This window comes from Cyanistes caeruleus, chromosome 4, assembly GCF_971803275.1.
Source record: "Cyanistes caeruleus chromosome 4, bCyaCae1.hap1.1, whole genome shotgun sequence".
Lineage (NCBI taxonomy): Eukaryota > Metazoa > Chordata > Aves > Passeriformes > Paridae > Cyanistes > Cyanistes caeruleus.
The window spans coordinates 47,310,990-47,323,236 of NC_141704.1; the positions used below are offsets into that span (position 1 = coordinate 47,310,990).

General features: G+C 42.1%; 1 long non-coding RNA gene across 3 annotated transcripts; it reads right to left on the bottom strand.

The window, feature by feature from the left end:
* Positions 1 to 5,701: 5,701 nt before the first annotated feature.
* LOC147653618 (uncharacterized) lies at positions 5,702 to 11,564 on the bottom strand. 3 transcript variants are annotated; one of them, XR_015285964.1, is made up of 3 exons: positions 11,470 to 11,556; positions 11,283 to 11,323; positions 8,259 to 10,556 (listed from the first exon to the last, which is right to left on the bottom strand). It is a non-coding gene; the product is annotated as an uncharacterized LOC147653618 (long non-coding RNA). The 3 variants fall into 3 exon arrangements; XR_015285965.1 differs by lacking the exon at positions 11,283 to 11,323 and having other exon boundaries at positions 5,702 to 10,556; positions 11,470 to 11,564; XR_015285963.1 differs by lacking the exon at positions 11,283 to 11,323 and having other exon boundaries at positions 5,863 to 10,578.
* Between the last annotated feature and the right edge of the window lie 683 nt (positions 11,565 to 12,247).

Consider the following 12,247-nt stretch of genomic DNA (forward strand, 5'->3'; position numbering starts at 1 on the left):
TCCTGTTTGGGTTCTCATCATCTCAAAACTGAGTTTTCATAGAATGCTTCTGTTTGGCCTTGGCAGAACAGGGCTGCAGGCAGCACTCTCCTTGCTGGTGTCCTCAACAGCATCTCCCTTTCCTCCTTCTTCTGCAGCACAGGATACTTGTCCTCCCTAGTGCAGCTTCCCAGTGCTTATTCCACTTCCCTATCTCTGCTATTCCTCACCCCCCCGACAACTTTTTCTTTCCCCTTAGGTATCAGGAGGGGATCCTGTGTTTCATCTTAACCTTTGTCACTAATTTTCAAACCAGGTCCTTCATGTGCACTTTCCTGCTCGCAGGATGCTCCCTGTAAGCACCCCTGGATCTACCCTGTCATCCTTTTATGGTCCCTTCCTTCACCCTCCTCCTGGCTTTGATGGCAGTAGCAGACTTGGTGGCAGCCACATTGCGAATGTTCTGTAGTTCGTTGCCTCTCCACAGAAAAAAACCAGAACAAACCTTCTGCAAATGAAACATTCCTCACAGAGGAGGCCTTCAGGGAACATGTATTTTTTTCCTGGTGCTACATGGAGATTTATAGTATATTCAGTAGCAGTGGCTCCATTCAGAGTCAGGAATAACCTGCCTAAAGATACCAGGGGATCAGCTCATTCTCACCGCTTCTGAGGGATGGGCAGAGAATATTTATTTCCATCTCCTGAGGTCGCTCAGACCTTCAGGAGGCTCCCAGTGCACAGACAGGCTGCCTGGGCATCACATGAGCTCCCTGAAGCAGTCACAGCCCTCTTGGACAATAACTGCCTGTGAATAATGGATCACTCCAGCCAGGCATGCTGGGGATATTTTATTCAAATGGTAGCAATGCCCAAAAAAGAAAAAGCCACACTTGGATTCTGTATAATCACAGGATAGCGATTGACCTCTGAGCACACGGATGGCTGCTTTCCTGGCACCACACGTCTGGTAATAGAATGCCAAGCTTGCAAGCCTTAATTAGTACTTAATAAACTGAAAAGGTGTAATTTACACTGCTCATTTACCTCTAGAGACTTATTCTTCTTGCTGCCTCTGTGCCTTTCCGGACTTCAGGCCTTCCTATTTTCCCTCTGCTCTTAACAGCAGTGGAGAGAAAATACAATGGCATCTTTAAGCTGGGTGAGACAGTTAATTTATTATGGTTGGTGACACTGTTCTTGCAGCTAGCAAGCTGAGCCAAAATCACATGTCTTTTTATATACAACACTCAGCTAAATCGATTCAGGAGCTGTATTTCAGCAAAAGGTGCATTGCTGTGAGGGAAGTACCCTCCAATAGCAAAGAATCCTCCCACAAAATGAGTCTCCATTTGTCTGTGTTTAACCCAGTGTGAACATGGTCTTTGGACACTTTATGTAATTATTTCAAATTGTTACATCTATCCAGAGAAATACAGTCCATGGCTATGGGGCAGGTTATATTCTAGTTGTCACATAAAGTCTGAGGACTCAGGATTTGCAGTCTGACTCTGGCTGTGCCCTTTCCACAGCTTCACCAGAGCTGGCAACTTGTATGTCTCCTCTCCTTAAATGCAGGTTGTACATACAAAAGTAGGTCATACATGCATGCACATCCCTGCAGTCCCTCCTGAATGTCAGGAAACTCAGTAATTTCAATTTGCTCTGCAAAGACAATGCCTGGGATGATAAATCTTAGCTCACAATCCTTTGGTATAGCGGGACACCAGTCACCAGGCATGGGGCATTAAAAAAAATATTTACTCAGCCACAGACAGCAAGCAAAAAGTACTTAACATAAGGCTTTCCTTATGTCCAGTGAAAGTATGAAGAATATTGACAGGGTTTATTTTGAATGATACCAAAAAAGAGAAGCTGCTAAACAGAAGCTGCAAGAAAATTAATGTGGAGAGCAGTTTTATAATATAAAATCTGTGAAAGCTTAAGAAAAACATATAAATTTTCTTTCTGACATTTTCTGAAAAACTATTATAAAAGACACTTATTCCACAGTAATTCTACCATTTTCAAGAAATGAATTCATCCACTTATATCTCTACATACTGACTTTTATTCAGCCTTAATAGTGCCCCTAAATTAAGTATCATTAAGCTTTTCAGCCTTGTAGTTCTTTTCATGTTACCATGTAAGCACAAAACTACCCAGTCCTTTCAGCTGACCTTCAAAAAATGAAGCAGTATTGCAGACAAAGACCTAGAAAAGCACAGTCAAACCTCTTATTGACTTCAGCGGTGCCAAGGTTTCATCCAGATGTTCTCTAATACAATGCCTTTGTGAAGCTAGGAAGGCACTTGATTATAGGTAGCAAAGTACATGCTGGTGACCTCCAGCTGAGATGCCAATATTGCACAGTGGATTCCAGCCTGTTTGCAATAGATTTGCATTCCGTGGCTGTCTTTTAACCCACATTCATCTGTGGACAGAAGACCAAACACCTGGTACCCACTGGAACAGCACAGACCCATATCTGAATGACAGGTTCAGCAAATGACAAGAATTGGTGGTGAGCAGCTACAAGGCTCTGAGGGCAGTCTTTACACACCACAGAAAGAGATCCGGAGCTAGCTTTTCCACTAATTTTGTATTGCTCTTTCCCAGCATGACTGTGACATCTTCAGAAGCCACCACATCATTTAAGAGTCTAAGTCTCCTTAGGTTTCACTCCTGGAAGTCTTGAAACACCTCCAAGCATTGCACAGAGGTTTTTCCCAATTAGTTTCCAGAACTAAATGCATCAAAAGAATGTTGAATTAGAGATTATTCACATATTTAAAGGTATCTGAGTTGATATCTGCCTCTCATAGGCTGATGCTGATCCTTTAGCAATGCTTCTGGGACCTAAGTGCTGGCTCATGCAGACAGACTTTTCTGACCGATACATGTGAAAAAACCAGACAGTTTTGTATAAAACCAAACCAAAACAAAAAGTTGCAAGGTTGCCTTTGGAAGTGTTCTGTCATATCCAGATACTGTACCTGCAGAATCCCCTGTGCATCCCAGTCTGCCCACAGAAACAGGTCAGCAGGGCTCCCTGGGCTCAGTGCTGACTGAAGAATGTAGAGGTGTTCTGCTGGATCTGGTGATGTGAAAGCTCCTCCAGTCTCTAATGCAGCAGGGGAGACGAGTTTGCAAAACACAACCATTTGGTGACCACAAAAGGAAATCTTTAATATGGACCTTTGATGGAAGAGAAAGAAAAATTGAGTCCTGAGCTTCCAAATACTGAACCAAGATAAAAGAGAAAGGGCTTCATGGAAGTGACTATTAATCAATTTGCAATACATTCCATTATTTAAAACATTAATTATCTTTCTGCTAAATTAAGCTGAATCAGTAGCTCTGTTTAAATCTGCCTACTGTAGCAAAATCCATCCTCATTTTCCAATCACTCTCCTGCCCTGCAATGGGAATCACTCTGTGAGGTGAATCTTTGATCTAAAAAAAGTAAGTAAGCATAAGTACTTTGGTTATGACCATCTCATTTAAAAACTCAGCGCCTTCAGAAAAATAACACTGAGTTTTGATCCGTGATATATTCGAGGAACAGGATGATATATGCATCCTAGAGGTTTGCATCTATAGAATGACTTAGGCATGTTGGTCTTTAGGTAAGTTGACTTTGGAGACATTTTTCTCTTTATTAAATCTCAATTGGTTATTTTTTGTCTTTTTTTCTTTATTTCTTCTTATATATATATTTAGCAGAAACCTTGCAGGATTTTTTTAACGTCTTCCAGCTTTTTTCTTTTGTTCCAGAATTGCCTATTAGTTATGGACAAAGTTTAACCTTACTTCAGCCCACTAAGCTTTGAAGGTAATAAAATATAAGGTTGTGATATGAATTTAAAAACATCTGAGGATTGTTTGCAATTAATGCCAATATATTTATTCTAAATAAGTGATGAGCCAAATTGATTTATATTTTTAATGCTTTCTACTTAAAAAAAGCCAAACAAACAGATAGAAAGCACACCTCCCTATTGCTGTAGTTCAGACAAGTAGTTTCTAGTTTAGAATGTAGAAATAATTACTAAAAAACTAAAAAAATAATTTCATTAATGAAGAATAACAGAAAATGTTGGGTTTCCTATGGTTGTCTTTGGGAATTATATATAAAATTAAATATTCCTAGTTTTGAACATTCAGCTGTGTTTGCCAGCATTGCTCACTCCCACCTGGGATGTTTCACACAGTCGTCACTGTGGAGTGTTGTGAGGAGCAGAACTGCCTTTATGGAAAACTGTACCACACAAACAGATTTCAGCACAGATCAAGAGATAGTGGTGAGGGGGCTCAGGTAGGGAAGTGATTGCAGTGGTATCACTGTTCCTGGCAGATCAGCTGTGTTTGTGCAGATGATCCTCTTTAAAACCAAGGAAAGTATCGGTGGTGTTAGGAACAGACCTGCCCTCCTCTTCTCTTGAATTTTAAGGTCTAAAAAACAAAAAGAAGTATTTTCTGGTGGCTCTGTGAACCATAGTTATGAGAAGGCATCAAAGATGTTGCTTCTGTGGATGTTTCTCACTTCTTAAGTTAGGTCTCTACTAGGACAGTACCTGAGCATTTTGTCATCTTCAAAGCACAGAGGATCACAAGGACACTCTGAGGGAGAAGATGTTAATAGGCAAGTGAAATCCATGTGCCACAGTTTTATTCCCATGCTAATTCTGGCTCAAATGTTTCCATCAGACTTCAGCCCCCCACTCGCCATCACCTTCTCAGCTGTGCCTCCCCAGCTGGTTTTAGAGGCACATGTAAAATTTTATCAGGAGAGGGATTCACAATAAAAGCAAGCCTACATGAAAAGAGGGAAGTCTTTGTTTTCCACCTAGAGCAGTTCCCTGGTAGTACTCATTGCTCAGCCCCATAAACAATGGTGGCAGCTTGTCACCAGGACATGTCAGGGAAGGAGAACCTGAAGCTGACATTGTGACTGAGGAACGTGAAGGAGGAATTAAACGCTGTGCTTGATATCCACATTTCCAACTGCACTGAGACTTCTGGCTGAAAGCAAGGTAGCTTTACTTTGGTTTGTTGGAAGTCTAGTGAACATCTGTGCACCACAGCCTGCTGTGGTTTAATGAGGTGTTTTACACACTTACCTCTGGTTCATGGGGATTCATTTCCTGAGGACTTATCCATACATGAAGTTACTTTGCAAAGGGAACCCCTGAGCACTCCTATGTGTGCAGTACTGCCCCAAAGCCCTGTAGCAGGACAAGGGCTGCTCCCAGCCTCTCCCCCAGCCCCAGGGTGTCCATTCTTCTCCTACCATGGGGCCCATGGCTCCCCCAGAAGTTAGGAGGGCAATCCCAGAGCATTGCTGGGGACGGGGATTTGCACCCTCTCCACCCAGTTTGTTCTCCCTCTGGCACCCCATCAGGGGACTGCTTGGCAGAGACAAAAGAAAAGTTTCTGGCCCATGGACAACTTGGATCTCTGCAATATATAATGGAGGAAATTACTTTGTTGTAACTTTGTCAGTACCAAATTAATTTACCATAATTATTGCATTCAGTGTGAATCCCAGTGGAAGCAATAATGATTTTCAGTTTATTCAAAAAGGTTGCTATTTTCCTTGACAAAAAAATTATGACCTAAAAATATCTGATGTATTTCTCATTACTTTAGTGACTGTAATGATATGTTTGGAAGAAACACCAATTTTCCTGTCTACTGCTTTTGACACAACAACAATTAGTCATAAGCAATGAAAAAAAGACATTAGTTAAGAAGTGGTAAGAAATACACAATGTTTCTGTATTTATAGCTACTGGATTATTATTTGGTTACATTAGTCTAACTCAATTTGTAGAATCAGGGGTTTAGAAAGCATGCCCTGTAAAAATTCAAACCTGTTGATTGTAAAGAGGCAAAAGAATTGTATCTCATCAGTATAGGCCTTCCAGAGGAAAAAGGCACTATGGTAATAGCCAAGTATCAAATCATGTAGTGAAAATACAATGCAGTTTTTAAAAAACTAACATAGTCTTAGGATGGTAGTGTTTGTCTGATTACAGAGAGAGAGAACATAGTCACATCATGCTGTCTCTGTGACTTGTCCCTAAGTTTGGCTGCTATATCTCTAGTTATTCAAGTAAATATATGGAAAAATATATTTGTAAATGTTCTCCTTAACCATTTACTTTATCAATGCTTGTTTGTTGGTAACTTCTTTTATTTGACTATCTGATAAACATAAAAAAGTATTTTGAAAATGGTCACTATTAATATTTCAGCAACTTAAAACCTCTTCACTCTGACAACTGTACTGCATCAATTTTGGCCTCTTCCCATTCTTTAATCTTCCCAAGTCCTTTCCCCTCCAGATCCTGCACTTTCAGCTATTCTTTGCTCACATGTTATCTCACCCTTGCTTTCCAATGTTGCAGCATTTTCCATGAATCCGTCTTCATAAACAAGATATGGAGGAAGAATCTTCAAATTCTCTGAGAGTCCTTTTGCATAGGTAGGTTCATTCCCCAGCACCAACAGTGACAGTCAGTGACACACATCACCCTTATCATACAGACTGGTTCTCTCAGACCGAGCTGCATCTTTCTCAGCTTTTCCTAGCACCATGTGCCCATGATATAATTATGAATTTACTGTCTGCTAAACATAAATCCAATGTGGTTTGGGAGTCTAGATTCTCAAGGCTGTCATCTTAAAACAGGAGGGATAGAGGGTGGGGTTCTGGAAGGTCCAAGATAAAGGATTTACTGCTTTGTTGGAACTTGGAGCCCTCTCATATAATGACGTGACATGTGCTATGTGTGTCTCTCTCTCCCCCTCTGTTAAAAGAAATACCAAATCTGGCTGCTCTCAAGCAGGATATTAATCTGAGAATGGGCTAAACCTGTGTGGTTAAGGAGACACATTGTCATGGGCTCGGTGCAGGCAGCTCTGACAAGAACTGATTCTGCAAGAACTAAGGTTTGGCCTGTAAAAGTGAAAAGGAAATTTGCCTCTTTCTCAATGCAAAACCAGGTTCTACCACAGCATGAGGCTATTTCTCCATTTGTTTCCTTTTCTTTCAAAGTTAGATAATTTCCCTCCCCCACTTCTTCATTTTTTACTATTTCTTGTAGACTGGGAAATCTCGTTTTGGTAATTTTTATACTGCGAACACAGAAGAAATTGTTTTTGTTTCATAACTGCTCACCCTGCAAAAATTTGGTTCCTCCTGTGCTCTTTGCCTGCCAGTTTCCAATTACACAAAAAGATACACTATTAAAATGTAGAGTAACTTGCACTACTTGCACTTTTCTAAACCTTACTGCTTCTAGGAGTGATTTAAACCGCACCTACTGCGTCAGCTAAACAACTTGGTCTTACTATTTTCTACAGATAATGGAGACCATCTGTTATTAATGAAGCTTAATTTATTCACCTCATTTTCCTTCGTGAGTTCGCTCAGCAACAGACCCCAAACAAGAAGCAAAAGAGCATGGAAAGGTTTTTTGAGCAGCCCAAGCTCTCCAAGACAGAGGCTATGCAAATGCTGCCATGGTAAGACGAGTCCTCTTTTAGGCTTCTTGTTTATAGAAGTCCCACTGAGAGTGACTTGCCTCTGATGCATGGGGTCCATTGAGTCCCACCAGAGCTAATGTCCAGCAGTGCTGCAGCTTCACCCACTGAGTCTCTTCCTCTGCCCTTTCTCAGAGGGTCCTGGGGCAGAGACAGGTTTTAAATGGCACCAAAATTAGGAAAACTCACTAAAATGGAAAACTCCCTGCACATCTCTTTGAGTTACGCTTTGAAATATTTTACAAAGTGTCACACACAGTGACTATTAAGAGCTGATTTATTGTTCAAAATTCATTTTGTTTTACTCCCAGAATTGCTAACTTCTCATATGGAGCAAATACATACAATTATAGATCGTGAAATGAATGTATATGAAAGTTTCCAGGTCTCCTGAGTCCCTCCCTCGCTTATAAAGTCCTTTGAAGTTAAAACAAAAATAAGCCTCTGATTATCTGGAGAAAACCCTGTGAACAAGGAGCCTTATCATCAGAAGGAAATTTTCACCCATCATCTGTTCTATGCTGATATTCTCATGCAAAATCTTTATCTGCACACTTTCTAAGGCATCTTCCTCCTGCATGACTTCTGAAAGTCTTCAAGTACCAGAAGCCCAGGACAATATGATTTCTATGAATTTCTTGGTTTTAAGTGTGGTCCCTGCTGAAAAATGGAACTGTTGGAATATTCTGTAATAAAAACAGCAATCATGAAATATTTGCTTTAAGAAATGCAATGAGAAAATCTTACGTTTATTAAGTTCATCAAAAGCTCAGACTATTTTACACATGACACACAGAGGTCCATGGCCCCCTGTGCCACTCCCTGCTGCTGCAGAGCAGTGCTGGCCATATCTTAGCTGCAAGTGAGGAAACTTGCTGGTTGCCATAAATTAAGTTGCCTATGCCAGGGGCTGTTCCAGCAGTGCTGAGAGCTGCCGCCTTGGCGTGAATGCCAAAATGCCAGCCCCCAGGTGGTGGGGGCAGATCCAGTAGCTGTGTGTCCCCTGGGGGCTTCCTGATGCTGGAGATATCTTCAGAGAGCCAGATGAACCATATTAAGGGCTGATTTGCATGTCAGTCACTCATACCACTACTTCAGAACTAATGATCTCCTTCTTAGCATCTCCTTCCTCTTTGAAAATATCAGTTGCTGAAAATAACGAACGGAAGTTTATGCATCCCAAGCAGCTAATGCCCATAAAGAGATCACATAGCATGAAAGGGATTGCCAAGGAAAGGATGCACCCATTTAAAGCTTTTGGCAACAGCCACACTCCAGACTGATTTGCTTAAAAATTAGCTCCAGGGGCAGTTGAGAGCAGTTCCATACATCCCATGTCACATGTCAAAATTTCATTGCCTAAAATGGAAATGGTTCATAAATCACAAGGCAGTGCAAGAGCATGCCAAGCAGAGGACCATTAACTGCGTATTAGAAGAAATAATCTTTTTAACAAGCAAGTTTACTGGGGCAACTGTAACCAACCAGAAGGGGAAAAAAGAAATTCTTTGTACTGTCCTTGGAACTATTTGCCTTCATATTTCCTACCCTCAGTAGCCTCTGAGTTTCCTTCACAGTGTAATATTTCATTCTCCTCGGCAGCTGGAAGGTTGGTGTTTGGTTTGTTAATGGACAAGGTGCAGAATCAGTGGCAGCTGCATCTGTGCCTGACCAAGGGCATGGCATAAGCAGGCACACGCTACATAGAGCATGTTTCTCTTGCTAAGGCAGCAGCATTTTTGTTGTACTTCAAGCTTTTTACTGTTGAGCCTCAAGACAGTTACATCTGTTGTGCTTGCTGGACCAAGGATGCGTTGAGGATTATGTCACGTGCCGGTCAGATGCCTCTCTAGGAAAATATGGGTTAGGTATGGATGATGAAATGTAATGAATTGTCCACTGTATGTGTGTGTATGCCTACGTGTGCCTGTATATTGTGTGTAACACTATAAAACCAGTTTTTTTGCAGATATAGCTGTTGACTCTGAGTACTTGTGCTTCTACATGGGAGGAGAGCTGATGTGACTATCTTACATATCAAGAGAGAGGCACGTACATGCTTGTAAACTTGAAATACTGAATAATCATCTACACACACACACACAGAGTCTCAGACAGGACTAAAAGCCTGCAGACATTTCAGGATTGACAGCATGCCAGACTCTCTGGAGAGCTGGTTTGGTGGAGGGTTTGTTTCTTTAAAACTTGTAAAACAAGAATTCCCAGAAGGCAGCCAGTCTGCAGGCAATTAGGAGGAGCCTGCAGTACCTCTTCTGCACATGGGACAGTAGGAGCACACTAAAGTGCTGCCTGAGCTTCTTCTGCAGGGCCCCAATGGAGGGTTTTCAGCATTATTTTTGTGTGCAGGCCTGCCAATGGCTGCACACCTCCATTCTGTGCCTGGGAGGAGCATGTTGTTAGACGTGGAGAAAAAGAAATCTTCTGTCTTCCAGCAGCTTTAAAATTCTGCCCCCCTCCCCCCCCCCCCCCCCCAATCATTAAGACCCAATAAAACTGTTAGCACCTCCTCAAATATCCTGTTTTCCCTTGCCATCTTTCAGGTGTGCTCTATGGGCTTCCCTGTTTAGTACATGCAGGATACATTTTAAGAGCCTCATTAATTATTTTGGGTAAAGCAAAAGGAAGCAAAACTCCTGGCTTTGGAGGGAAGTTAATGTGGCAACAGCTCCACAAATGGGTATCCTGGACCTCAGCCCAATTCTCAGTCCTTCTCAGTCTCCTTTCCACTTAGGTATAATTTCCAGGCAGGCAGCTGGAGCATGGGAGGCGAGGAGCTCACAGGAGCTGCTGTCCAGGGCCAGGGAGATGCCTGGGCTGCCTGAGGTGCATCCAGTGCTGAGTGCCTGCCTTGGGGCTGGAGGGCATCCCTGGGGCTCCTGCCCTGCTCAGTGCAGAGTTTGGGCTCCACAGAAGACACGGAGCGACCAGAGGTGATTTAGAAACGTGAGCAGATGATGCTGGAGAACGTGCAGCATGCACAGAGGGGGTGTCTCCGTGAGCAGCGTCTGTAGGAGGCAAAGGGAGGTCCTGCAGAAGCAATCCATTGGATTTATCAGATTGCCTGCTTGTATGCTTGGGGGTTTGTTTCACTTTTTAAAATTTTGGACTTTCTTTTGAGGTTTATTGCTCCAAAGGGATAAAAACTAGAGAGCCAAGATTTTACAAAACTAATTCCAACATTGTTCTGGTATAAGAACTTTCTCCTTTCTTTCCTTGGCACTGTGAAGACATGCATACATTTAATGACCTCTATTTGTTTTGCATTAGCATATCCCTTCTCCCTTTGTCAAATCACTATGCATTGGATTCTCTGTTTAGGATTTCTTTTATTTCAGAAATTAGGACAGAAAGGATCATATTTTCAGGGGGAAAAGGGCATTAGAACTATCCTAGGAAAAAGGAGTTTTCACACAAGAACATTTTTGCAGATAATTTTCCCTTTTGGAAATTTTTATGGTTTTTATCACTTGAAAATTAAATGTTTTCATTAACAAGTAGGGTTTGGATAGGTTTCTGAAAAAAAGGAAAGGGATATATATATATTTTTATTACTTTTCTTCAAACCTGTTGAAAACGATTGACATAATAAGCTACTTAAGCACTCAGCTTGCATCAATCCCAATAGGAATAAGATATCTAAGAGCTAGACATCTAAATAGCTTAACTAATTGCCTCCTGACAAAGAGACTTTATGGAACAAGCCATTCAGCCCACACAATTGTCTTCCTTACCTTCAGAGAACACCATTACAGCTGTCATAGGGCTCCTAGATCTGGTATGAGTTAAGGATTAGTTGAGGATAGAGGGATTGCTAAATATCTGGATTTTTGTGCATAGATCTAATGTGAATCTCTGCTTTCCACAAGCTTTTTGTACAGAAGTAATCAGCCTAAAAATGGAACAGCAGATGCAGCATACCTTCCACAGCAGTAGCTGCAACAATGGGTCCTTTCTTTTCTTTCCTTGCTGACAGAATAATACCAGCATGTTAAAACTGCTGCAAACAGCAGCGCATCTTCTGGGTGGGTATAAATGACCCCTCTTTAATGAGGCTGCCACGCCTCAGCAGCTATCCCAAGGTGCCATTAATGAATCCAGTGTTCATCTTTTGATGACATTTGAGAGATGAAAGCAGGAGCAGGCACTGTCTCCTTGGAGACTGCAGAAGTCCTCATTGAAGATGGGTGCCAGGGCATGGAGAGAGCAAGGTCTGGAAATACCCAAAAGTTCCACTGCATGAAACCTCTGCATTGTCATCTCCAGGGGAGGAGGAGGGATCACAGTCTGGGGCTGCCAGATGCTGCTGGAGAAACACATACTGGGCTGAGATCCCTGGTCTGCTGTGGATGTTCAGTGTTCTAGCAGCTTGTTTTGGTCCTTATGGCAAGGCTGGGCTGATGCCTGAGATCTGGGACACTGTGCTACAGTGGCACAGCCAAAATCACCACGCAAGCTGCACTGAATCCAGTTGTGGATTCATACCATACCATCAAGTCCAGGCTGGGCATTGGACAAGAGAAACAGCAAGCACACGAGAGCACAGGACAGGTCAAGAGCAGACATTGCAGGCTGAGAAGACAAGAAGCTCACGCTGGACCAGGTGCTGGAGTAAGTCAAGGGCAGAAGCAGGAACCAGGATAAAACAGGAAAAATCATAGCTTCAAGTTTTGCCAGAAAGAGCTGCAGTGATGGTATC